This window comes from Trichomycterus rosablanca, chromosome 9 (genome assembly GCF_030014385.1).
Source record: "Trichomycterus rosablanca isolate fTriRos1 chromosome 9, fTriRos1.hap1, whole genome shotgun sequence".
Classification (NCBI taxonomy): Eukaryota; Metazoa; Chordata; class Actinopteri; order Siluriformes; family Trichomycteridae; genus Trichomycterus; species Trichomycterus rosablanca.
In genome coordinates, this window is record NC_085996.1 from 35,193,383 (window position 1) to 35,206,855 (window position 13,473).

The following is a 13,473-nucleotide window of genomic DNA, read 5'->3' on the forward strand; positions in this document are numbered from 1 at the left end:
AACCTCTAGAGCAGTTGTGAGGTAGCGTGTTTTACCGCTGCACCACTTGTTTAATGCCTCGTCACGGTTATATTTTATTAATTGAGTACGTTTTATTCATCTATTCAGTGTCTGTTTTATCAGCACTTTATCCTGGTCAGGGTCTGATTCACTGGGCAAAAAGCAGGAAACATCCCGGACCCCAAATAATATCTACTCTGTGGTGGTCCTGACCATTAAAGAACAGGGTGAAAGCAGGCTAAAAAAGTATGTAGAGTAATAAATGGAGAAACAAGGAGGTGGTTTTAATGTTATGGCTGATCAGTGTATGTCTTCTCATTTCACTTAACTGGTCACTGCTGCACTCTAATTGTAATATATGTAAATAATTTCTATCTTGCACTTCTGGTTGGATCTAATTTAATTATTATAGTGAACGGTATCATCTGGTGTATACACCTAAGGAAGCTTTAAGTTCTAGCAATGTTGGTAGTACCACAGTCTAAAAACCGGTTATTATAAAAGGCTGGACTGCTCATTATGCTTCCTGGAGAAAAAATGATGTTTATTCACAAATTTTGTTAGTCTTTCCAGACTAGCTTACTATCTGATCACAGTACTTTACCACATACTTTTTGATATGTGGCCCTACATTCTAAATTCTACAGCAACATCAGTGCTGCTAGTACGACTCATCCACTTGTTGTATCCAGTCCAGTTTTTCCACTGCTTCCTCCTGATGAACACCTGCTTCTGCAGTTGTAGGCAAAAGAACTTCAACATTTACCTACTGAGCGAGTCGCACCTGTCAGACAATGGAGCTCTGCACATGCGGCCACCCGGTTTGCATATTATCTCTTCTATCTGCACGTTCAGCTACATTCTGAAGCTCTTCTTTGACGTCCTGCTAAGCGCACATGCAAAACACAGCTTTCAGTACAGCACCATGCAGCTGCAGCTCCTGCCCTGTGTGTTCACTGAACACACACTCATATGTGATTATTCAAATCTATGGTTAATCTGAATGGAAAGCGGTACTGTATTACAGTTAAGAGCCATAAAAGAGTTTCTGTTGTGTATAACTGAGCGGACGCTTAGCTCATGCTCAGCAGCTTCAGTAATGTAGGTTAGGCAAATTCAGCAACGTGTTAAAATGAATGTGTTCTACATGGAAGTATCAGGTCTTTGAGTTTATTTCATCTTATTTTAAACCATGGACACTAATAAAAAGTTGATTTCATTTACTTCTATAACTCTATTGTAGTACTTTCCACCGGATTTCAGACATGCTTACCAGGGTTTATCTCCCATTCAAGAACATGTGGCTTTTTCAATTCTTTTTTGAGGTCCTGAATGGGGTTAAGATCAGGACTATAAACAGGACTGTCAAGCAGATTTCCAACAATTATGTGCTTTACACAAAGCCTTGTACCCCACACTCTTGCTTGGTATCAAATATGACAACCTTAGGCTTTTGTCTAGCTGCTTAACCACAGTAACTCAATCCTTTAAGCTCCAGTTGAACCATTATTGTTAAGACATTGCTTTTAAAGTCTGTTTGGAACTTGGTGAGTTATTAAAAAGAGGCCATATCAACACCTATATCACCCATGTGAAAGAGTCTCTGTAAACTGTTTGGACCACCTTAAACAGCAGCAACAACTCTAACCAAACCATTCTGATAACTGGAGTCTTTTACATTGTTGTGATGAAACATTGACAGGATTGATTTTATTTAATCTTGTTGTAGGACTTTTAAGCATGAACTACCAGTTTTACTAATAAAACAGCCTTTTAAGAGTTCAGCTCCAATTTCTGCTTGTTTTGGATTAGTTGATTCTTGTGTGGTCTTGTTGCATACGCCAATATGGCTCGATCATCTGCAGCAAAGTATCCCCGAACCATAACACTTCCCCCCACTATGTATGTTGATATGATAAGAAAAGGGGAAGTACTATGACTTAGCCAGTTGTGTTGGCTGACAGCTCAAGAAACCCAGGTTTGAGGTCTGCAAACACTTTGACATGTTAGTTTAAAGTCTGCCTGGGTTTATTTTCTGGGAACTCAGGTTTTTATGTATTTATTTATTAGGATTTTAACCATGTTTTACACCCTTTGGTTACATTTATGACAGGTATTTACTGGATTCATCAGTTCAAGTCAATTTTGTATCTCCACTTTACCTCACTTGCACGTCTTTGGATTTTGGAGACTTTTGGAGAACATGCAAACTCCACACAGTAAGGACCCGGACCGCTCCAATTGGGAATTAAACCTTCTTGTGGGGCGACAGTGCAACCCACCATGCCAAAGTCCCGTCCATTCAGGTCTTTACATTGAGAGAAATTAACTGAAGCTTTTATCCAAAGCAACTTATAATTGTGACCCAGTGGACTGCAAGCTATTGATGGACAAGAACCTTGCTCAAGGGCCCAACAGTGGTGACCTTCCATTCTGTAATCTAGTACCTTAACTGCTAAGCTCAGTCTACTCCTATATCTCAAAAACATGCTGGTTGGCCGTCTACTGGATGCCATTTCATCCAGGGTGTAGTAGAAGTTGTGTTTCTGGGATGGGCCTTGTACCTGCTGTGGTCCTGATAAGGATAATGTGGCAAATCTAAAGGTGGATAATGAAATGTGTTTTTTTACATATGAATTGTCAGTGTCCAAATGAAAAAATTGAAATTGAAAGGTTATGAAAAAGCAGAATGTTTGTGAATAATTTCAAGGAATATACCACAGAAGGATTTCCTCCAAAGAATCGGTGCCGACATTTCTTACAGACCCTGTAAAAGGTCCAGTTGTTGACATTGGCATAGGAAACTGAGCACTGTCTTGTAAAAAAAAAAAACCCAGAGTAGTGTAATGGCAGTGTGATAACTGGAAACAGCAGGAAATTACTGCTTTTTATTAATAAGCATCACAATATATATGTTATACGGACAAATGCAAGATTTTTGAGTTCAATTGTTTTAGCCACAGTCCTTGTTAATAGGTTTAATTAATCAGTTATATAAAAAAGTATTATATGTTTACAATTTTCATGCAACAGGCTCTTTCCTCCACAAAGCGAGTTTCATAAACATATGATTTGATGAGTATTGGTAACTACAGTGGTTTACACAAACTGAGCTCAACTCCATTAAACATTAGATGAACTGAAACATTTACTGCTGGTTATGCCTTTTTCCTTTCCTTTTTCCATAAGTGCCTGACTTTCCAAATTCTCTTTTTACTTAACAGGGTCAATTTCCCACAGACAGACTCCAGAACCTTGTGAGAAGCCATACCAGAACAGTGAAAGCTGTTATAACTGAAAAAATCGACCCAACTTCAGATTGATGCTCTATTGTTTGAAATATAATGTCCAACAAGCTTATGATCAGATATCCTTGTACTTGACCAAATAGTGTAGTATCTATTTAATTCAGACTTGTCTTGATTTACAAAACAAAAATGATCTATACCTATTGTCTTTACTCTTTTCAAACCTGAACCACTAACAATGTTTACCTAAAAATGAACAACAACAACCAGCTTCCAATGATAAAATGACCTTTACGAGCAAACGATCATTAATCTTTCCTCAATCCTGGTTTATCTCGTCTCTGTGTGCTGCTAATGGCAATGAGAGGACATTTCCAGCGACCCACTACAGCAACAATAATTAACCAGAAACAGATGATATCTCATGTCCCTGGAGGACAGTGGGACACTTTCCCTGCAAAAATCTCCCCAAAGACAATATGTTGCCATTTAGCAAGGCACCGAGCCCAATTGCTTTTGTGTTTTTTTGTCATTAATTGTTTCTGGCATGCTTGCTGTGGGAGTGCATTCTGTAATTAAACATAATTGCATAAGTGAGCTTGAAACATTATCTTCCATTTGCACGAGCTGGATCAGATTCGCCAAAGCAAGGATAAAAGCATAAACAAGTTCAGTAAAGTGGTGATTTGAGCTTTTATATAGTTTAGAGGGCTTTTAGAGCACGTGTCGTGCATTAATTATAATAAGCTAAAGCCAAAGAAACCCAGGTGATGTGTGAGGTGTGTTTGTTTGTAACAGAAATATTTTCTAGAGTTATACCTGATTAAAGACTCTGATGGCAGTGTGGTTATGAGGTCTGTAATTCAATCATCACAGATAAACAAATAACAAAAACTACAAGAAAGTTTTAAATACTTTAAGCACATCTGGAAAACAGGTAAATGTATTTTAAAATAATGCATCTATATTATGGCAAGCAATAATAATTAATGTAGAAATGTATTCTTTATCTAAAGTGACTTACAACTGAGACCGAATGCAATTTAAGCAACTGGTTTTTAAAACACTTGCTCAAGGGCCCAACAGTGGTAGCTTGTGGTGGTGGAATCCTCAAGCTTATCAATAGTCCAGTAATTTAACAGGTGAACCAGACCTGCCTAGTACATGTTGAATTTTTGTTAAATCTTTACATTTACACTATAAGGCCAAACATACGAGGGATCTTCAAACGGTTTCTGCACTTTTATATTTTGGTTAGTAGCAATAGTAAAGAGAGACTAGGAGACGCTTATAGTCTGGATTTAGCGCCATCTGATTTCCACCTTTTTGGACGCTCAAAGAAGCTTTAAGAGGAAGAAGGTTTTCATGTGATGATGATGTGAAAGCAGCGTTGCATCAGTGGCCACGCGCTCAACCAAAAACATTTTTTGCTGATGGCATTAAACAGTTGGTACGACACTGGGAAAAATATTGTACATCAGAAGGTGACTGTGTAGAAAAGTGATGTCATTTGTTTTTGAAATTCTTAATAAATAGAGTTAAAAACCCTCGTATTTGGACACCTGACCATTAGCTTGTTGCATATTCTATTTCAAAAACAAATTATATTAAAATAGTGATGTTTGCCGCTCAGGTGGCGCAGCGGTAAAAACACACGCTGGAACCAGAGCTGGGATCTTGAATACATCAAATTGAGTCTCAGCTCTGCCTGCCGGCTGGGCTGAGCATCCACATGAACAACGTTTGGCCTGTTGTTCAAATAGGGGTGGGATATTTAAAAAAGCCGGATAGGGACTCTCTCATAACTAATGCAATTACGACCTCTGCTGGCTAATTGATGGCGCCTGCACAGACATGGGAAAAGAGTGTGTCGATCAGGGTGTGTCTCTCCGTACACAGTGCTGATCCACATTGCACTCGTAAAAGTGTAGGTGATAAGATGCATACAGCATGCTGCCCACGTGTCGGAGGGGCCGTGGGCTAGCTTCGTTCCCCTCAATCAGAGCGGGGATCGGCATTGGTGGAGAGGAAGCATGATGCAATCGGGCAATTGGACGCACTAAAAGGGAGAAAAAGGGGAGAAAATGCATAAAGAAAATATATTTTTTAAAAATCTAAGCTGTTTGAAATCTCAGTGCTTTAAAATCTTACAACTTAAGATGTTACCTGTTTGAGTGTTATTTCCCAACCTAATAGAAAACTCCTGTGTATCTGTGTTTTTAAGTACACATTTGTCAATTTAAACTCATGCTCCTTTTCAATTTTCTGTTTCTGTTGTTTTGTCCACCATCTGTACCTGTCTCTGCTTTATTCTGACAGCTCACATCCTCATAACATCCAGTTCCCCTCTGGCTAAATGCAAAGAGGTGCACAGTGCTATTAAATATGAAACTGCTGAGATATGCAGGTTCTTCAGATCCCACCAACACGGCAAAGCATGACAAAGCACTAGTGTTGAATCAAGCTGGAAGAGAAAACAAAGTTTATTCTGCAGAAAGTAGGTTTACAGAGAGGTAGAATGAGAGGAAGACAGAAATCAAGCATAGTGTAATTATCTTAAAAATATAAAAAATATATATAGAAAAGCCTTTAATATTGCGAGTGTAGTATACTAAAATGTTACAATAAATACCTTCAATTCTAACTTACTGTAAAAGATATAAAGAATATAAGTAAATGCCCATCTAAATGAGCATTTGAATGATACACGATGTGCATGATAAATTCAAGGAGGTGCTACAAACATTTAACTTAAAAATTACATTTTAAATGAAAACCACACAAAAAAGTAAATATAGCATGTAATGTGTTGTAACAATGTTGTAAAACTAAACCTGAACATCGATACACCGATCAGCCATGACATTAAAACCATCTCCTTGTTTCTACACTCACTTACCATATAGAAGCACTTTGTAGTTCTACAATTACTGACTGTAGTCCCTCTGTTTCTCTGCATGCTTTTTTAACCTCCTCTTACTCTGAATTTCAATGGTCAGGACCCCCACCAGACCACCACAGAGCAGGTATTATTTAGGTGGTGGATCATTCTAAGCACTGCAGTGACACTGACATGGTGGTGGTGTGTTAGTGTGTGTTGTGCTGGTATGAGTGGATCAGACACAGCAGCGCTGCTGGAGTTTTTAAATACCATGTCCACTCACTGTCCACTCTATTAGACACTCCTACCTAGTTGGGTCACCTTGTAGACCTAAAGTCAGAGAAGATCGCTCATCTATTGCTGCTGTTTGAGTTGGTCATCTTCTAGACCTTCATCAGTGCTCACAGGACGCTGCCCACGGGGCGCTGTTGGCTGGATGTATTTTTGGTTGGTGGACTATTCTCAGTCCAGCAGTGACAGTGAAGTGTTTAAAAACTCCAGCAGCATTGCTGTGTCTGATACACTCATACCAGCACAACACACACTAACACACCACCACCATGTCAATATAACTGAAGTGCTGAGAATGATCCACCACCCAAATAATACCTGCTCTGTAGTGGTCCTGGGAGAGTCTTGACCATTGAAGAACAGAGTAAAAGCAGGTTAAAAAGGTATGTAGAGAAACAGATGGACTACAGTCAGTATTTGTAGAACTACAAAGTGCTTCTATATGGTAAGTGGAGCAATTATACAGTATATTATATATAATTATACAGTATATTATATATTTATAATATACTGTATAATATTATTTATAATATTGTAATATAATATATGACATGTAAAATATTATTACATTATTATAAATGCTACTAACAAAATTACTGAAACAACTAATGAACAATAAAATCTTAACATGGATTGAGCTCCTGCAGACGGTAGGAAGCACCCTGGATAAAGAAAGACGTCCCCTCCTTATTTTTTTTAACAAAAGATTAGATTATCAGTATCTGGCTCTGCTAAACACACACATGCGGATGTCCTTGCCCAGGGAAATGAAGACACCATTCCAGGGTGGAGGTCCAATATCTCTGGAAATAACAATAAAATTGACAGCTCTGTCCATCTTCAGTGTAAGCTGAGGTCATGTTGGAGTCATCAGATTGGTTGTATGGACTGCATAAACATGGACATGAACACATTTCTTCTCCAGCAGTGCATGTTTGAAATCAGAAGCGGAGACAATACAGTTTGTTTGAGTGATAGCACACTTTTCATAGTGAGTAGCTGTGGGCAATACAAAGCTGAATTGCAAATGACGTTTTATATATCTGAACGGTGTAATCAGTGATTACTGGTGATTTTCATCAGGGTTCAAGTGGCCCTCGAGAGCCTTGGAGCACAAAGACGTGACCACCTCAATCTCTTAGTGCTGCCATGCTGATTGCTGCATTCTCCAGATGTGTGAGTAAGGGCCAAGTTTAAATCTGTGTTATTGTTCCCTCCGTGAAGGATTCACCACCCCCACCTCGGTGTAAAGTTTAATCTTAAATAATGTGTCTAATTACTACATAATCAGAATGTCACTCCTGCTTATGACCACAGTTCTGTTAACATGTTCCTGTCTTTTTTCCCTTTTTGCTTATTCGATCTATATAATGTATCCAGTATTTCATGCAGCCATTAATGGGCTGTATCTCTTAAAGACTAAATTGGCAAAAGTATGTGGACACCTGACCACAAGTTCACTGGACATTACATTACAAAAACAGTAATAAATATAGAGTTTGCCCCCGCTTTGCAACTCTTACAGCCTCTACTTTTCTGGGACGTCTTTCAACAATATTCTGAAGAATATCTGTCAGCCTAGTAATCAGAAGGTCACTGGTTCAAGCCCCACCACTGCCAGGTTGCTGTTGTTGGGCCCTTGAGCAAGGCCCTTAACCCTCAATTGCTTAGATTGTACAGTATACTGTAACTGTAATGTAAGTCGCTTTGGATTAAAACGTCTGCTAAATGCTGTGAATGTAAATCGTCTTTTGCTTGGATTGCATGCTGTCACAATAGCAACTTGCTTTGGATAAAAGCATCTGCTAAATGCCTTAAATGTCCCAGCTTTTCCTGGAATGGGGTTTATGATTAGAAAGGATGTCCACATACTTTTTTTCTATTTTTTATTTATGCATTTTCTCCAAATTTAGTGTAGTCAGTTTGTCTTTCGCTGCTGGGGGATCCCTGATTGCAGTCAAGGTGGGTATATTGCTGCTCACGCCTCCTTCGACCCGCGCACAGCCCTTAGCGGAACCCTTTTTCACACATTCATTCTGCACAGGTGCCTTTCTATCTGCTAATCAGAGTCCTTACACAACGTTTGAAGACCCCACCCACATAGTCCGGTCATCCCACCCTAGTAGAACTGTGTCTGCTGCCGGCACTGCCAATTACGCCCGCTACATGGCGCCTAGCTGACCGGTGGCAACGCCGAGTTTCAAACCAAGGAGTTCAGAATCTCGGCGCTGTTGTGCTAGCGGAATATCCTGCTGTGCCACCTGGGCGCCTGTGTCCACATACTTTTGGACAAGTTACAAATAACAACATTTTATATAAGCAATCATTTTGTACAGTCTATTTACTTATAATAAATGTATGCTCGGGTGACGCAGCTGTCTAATGCGCTAGCCCACCACTGCACTGCTAAGATCCGATTTTGAATCACTGCTGTGCTATTGACTGGCCAGGCACCTGTATGGACATACAATTGGTTCTGTGTCTGCAGAAGGAGGGACAAGTTTTTTCGCTGCTGCAATAATGGTCCCTGCTGGTCGATCGAGGTGCCTGCACAGGGGGTTCTTGATCATGTATAGCAGTGCATGGCTCTACAGACTTAAATCTGTGAGACCTCAACTTTAGCAGGTGAAAAGAAGCGATTGGTGGCACCGCACATGTCTGAAGGGGTGCATGAAAGTCTGTGATCGTCCTCGATCGAGGGTGGGGGGCAGTGGGAGCAGGGTTGATAAAGGGAAAAATTAATTAAATAAAAACAAAAAGTAATGTACTAAGCTCAGAATATGTTGTGCAATAAGGAACACATTCATAATTTATTCATGTTGTTAATGTAGTGTATTGCATGGCCTTGCTGACTATTGCATTTGCGCTCAGGCTGTGGATGATGCATGGCAGAGAGTTATTAAAGCATGGCCTTGATTTGTGAGAGCCTGAGAAGGAGGGCTGCTGCTCGGCCGTAAGAGGACAGATGGCTCATGATGGCTCTTTTAGCTTAGTGCGAGAGGCCGCCGCTCCATCATCATTTCCCCAAGCATTAACAGATGATTGGACTGGTTAAAGTGCTGCAGCCCTTCACTGGGGTAAAGCTCTTACATAGCACCGTGAGCTGAGCTTTAGTTGTGGGTTAAAGGTACTAAAAATGAGTCCCCCATGTAGAAAAAAAAACAAAAACAAAATAATTGACACATATGAAAAACACCTTACGGAAAGTAACTGGAGGCAAAGATGGAACTGAAGAATAAGAAGTGAAGAAGGCCTTTATTTGTCATATATACATGTACACGTGTACAGTATAATGAAATTCTTTTTCCACATATTTCAGCTTGTTTTGGAAGCTGGGGTCAGAGCGCAGGGTCATCCATTGTACAGCGCCCCTGGAGCAGACAGGCTTGAGGGCCTTGCTTAAGGGCCCAACAGTGGCTGCATAGCAGAGCCCGGATTTGAACGGACAATCTTTCGAAAATTGTAACAGCATTTTAATAAGCATATTAGCATAATAAGCTATTTCAACCTTTTTAAAACTCAGATTTGTTTGATAGATTTGACTAAGCACAGCTTTGTGGTCAGGGTTGCAGTAAAATCTTCCTCCTAAAAAACACTACGTGGAAAAAACAGTTAAAAAGCCTAAACAAGGTGCCAATCTATCACAAGGCATTATAAACATACACATTTAGCCGCTCAGGTGGAACCAGAGCTGGATCTCGAATACATCGTATCGAATTTCAGCTCTGAGAGTGGCCACATGAACAACGATTGGCCTGTTGTTCATATGGGAGGGACTAAGCCGGATAAGGTCTCTCTCTCTCATGACTGGTGCAATTACGACCTCTGCTGGCTGATTGATGGCGCCTGCACAGAGATGAGAAAAGAGTGCTGTCAGGGTGTGTCCCTTCGTACACACAGCTAGGCTGCACTGCACTCGTCAAAGTGTAGGTGATGAGATGCATACGGCATGCTGCCCACGTGTCGGGGGGGGGGGCGTGGGTTAGCTTCGTTCTCCTCAATCAGAGCAGAGATCGGCATTGGTGGAGAGGAAGCGTGATGCAATCAGGCAATTGGACATGCTAAAAAGGGGAGAAAATGCATAAAGAAAAAAAATTATAATAACATATATATACTGTATATATATATATACTGTATATACAGTGGGGAAAATAAGTATTTGATCCCCTGCTGATTTTGTAAGTTTACCCCCTTACAAAGACTTGAACAGTCTATAATTTTTATGGAAGGTTTATTTTAACAGAGAGAGACAAAATATCAACAAAAAATCCAGAAAAAAAACTTTTAATAAAGGTTATAAATTAATTTGTATTTAATTAAGGGAAATAAGTATTTGATCCCCTACCAACCAGCAAGAATTCTGACCCCCACAGACAAATTAGTCCTGTCCCTGTATAAAAGACTCCTGTCACAGAATCAGTTTCTTCCATTCAAATCTCTCGACCACCATGGGCAAGACCAAAGAGCTATCAAAGGACGTCAGGGACAAGATTGTAGACCTGCACAAGGCTGGAATGGGCTACAAGACCATCAGCAAGAAGCTTGGTGAGAAAGAGACCACTGTTGGTGCGATAATTTGAAAATGGAAGAAATACAAGATCACAGTCAATCACCCTCACTCTGGAGCTCCATGCAAGATCTCACCTGGTGGGGTAAGAATGATTTTGAGAAAGGTGAGGTCAGTCCAGAATTACACGGGAGGAGCTTGTCAATGATCTCAAGGGAGCTGGGAGCAGAGAAATGCTGGATATGACCCCAAGAACACCATCCCCACCGGGCATTTCTCTGCCTCCAAACACGGCGAGTGGAGTTGATGCCAAAGAGCTCAATTTTGGTCTCATCTGACCATATCACATTTTCCCAAGCTTTCTCTGAATCATTCAGGTGTTCATTGGCAAACTTCAGACGGGCCTGTACATGAGCCTTCTTGAGCAGAGGGACTTTGCGGGCACTGCAGGATCTCAATCCATTACCGCGAAGTGTGTTACTAATGGTTTTCTTGGTGACTGTGCTCCCAGCTCCCTTGAGATCATTGACAAGCTCCTCCCGTGTAATTCTGGACTGACCTCACCTTTCTCAGAATCATTCTTACCCCACCAGGTGAGATCTTGCATGGAGCTCCAGAGTGAGGGTGATTAACTGTGATCTTGTATTTCTTCCATTTTCGAATGATCGCACCAACAGTGGTCTCTTTCTCACCAAGCTTCTTGCTGATGGTCTTGTAGCCCATTCCAGCCTTGTGCAGGTCTACAATCTTGTCCCTGACATCCTTTGATAGCTCTTTGGTCTTGCCCATGGTGGTCGAGAGATTTGAATGGAAGAAACTGATTCTGTGACAGGAGTCTTTTATACAGGGACAGGACTAATTTGTGTGCCTCATGGGCACATAACCGGTCTGTGGGGGGCAGAATTCTTGCTGGTTGGTAGGGGATCAAATACTTATTTCCCTTAATTAAATACAAATTAATTTATAACCTTTATTTAAAGTTTTTTTTCTGGATTTTTTGTTGATATTCTGTCTCTCTCTGTTAAAATAAACCTTCCATAAAAATTATAGACTGTTCAAGTCTTTGTAAGGGGGTAAACTTACAAAATCAGCAGGGGATCAAATACTTATTTCCCCCACTGTATATATATACAGTGTATCACAAAAGTGAGTACACCCCTCACATTTCTGCAAATATTTCATTATATCTTTTCATGGGACAACACTATAGAAATAAAACTTGGATATAACTTAGAGTAGTCAGTGTACAACTTGTATAGCAGTGTAGATTTACTGTCTTCTGAAAATAACTCAACACACAGCCATTAATGTCTAAATGGCTGGCAACATAAGTGAGTACACCCCACAGTGAACATGTCCAAATTGTGCCCAAAGTGTCAATATTTTGTGTGACCACTATTATTATCCAGCACTGCCTTAACCCTCCTGGGCATGGAATTCACCAGAGCTGCACAGGTTGCTACTGGAATCCTCTTCCACTCCTCCATGATGACATCACGGAGCTGGTGTATGTTAGACACCTTGAACTCCTCCACCTTCCACTTGAGGATGCGCCACAGGTGCTCAATTGGGTTTAGTCCATCACCTTTACCTTCAGCTTCCTCAGCAAGGCAGTTGTCATCTTGGAGGTTGTGTTTGGGGTCGTTATCCTGTTGGAAAACTGCCATGAGGCCCAGTTTTCGAAGGGAGGGGATCATGCTCTGTTTCAGAATGTCACAGTACATGTTGGAATTCATGTTTCCCTCAATGAACTGCAGCTCCCCAGTGCCAGCAACACTCATGCAGCCCAAGACCATGATGCTACCACCACCATGCTTGACTGTAGGCAAGATACAGTTGTCTTGGTACTTCTCACTAGGGCGCCGCCACACATGCTGGACACCATCTGAGCCAAACAAGTTTATCTTGGTCTCGTCAGACCACAGGGCATTCCAGTAATCCATGTTCTTGGACTGCTTGTCTTCAGCAAACTGTTTGCGGGCTTTCTTGTGCGTCAGCTTCCTTCTGGGATGACGACCATGCAGACCGAGTTGATGCAGTGTGCGGCGTATGGTCTGAGCACTGACAGGCTGACCTCCCACGTCTTCAACCTCTGCAGCAATGCTGGCAGCACTCATGTGTCTATTTTTAAAGCCAACCTCTGGATATGACGCCGAACACGTGGACTCAACTTCTTTGGTCGACCCTGGCGAAGCCTGTTCCGAGTGGAACCTGTCCTGGAAAACCGCTGTATGACCTTGGCCACCATGCTGTAGCTCAGTTTCAGGGTGTTAGCAATCTTCTTATAGCCCAGGCCATCTTTGTGAAGAGCAACAATTCTATTTCTCACATCCTCAGAAAGTTATTTGCCATGAGGTGCCATGTTGAATATCCAGTGGCCAGTATGAGAGAATTGTACCCAAAACACCAAATTTAACAGCCCTGCTCCCCATTTACACCTGGGACCTTGACACATGACACCAGGGAGGGACAACGACACATTTGGGCACAATTTGGACATGTTCACTGTGGGGTGTACTCACTTATGTTGCCAGCTATTTAGACAT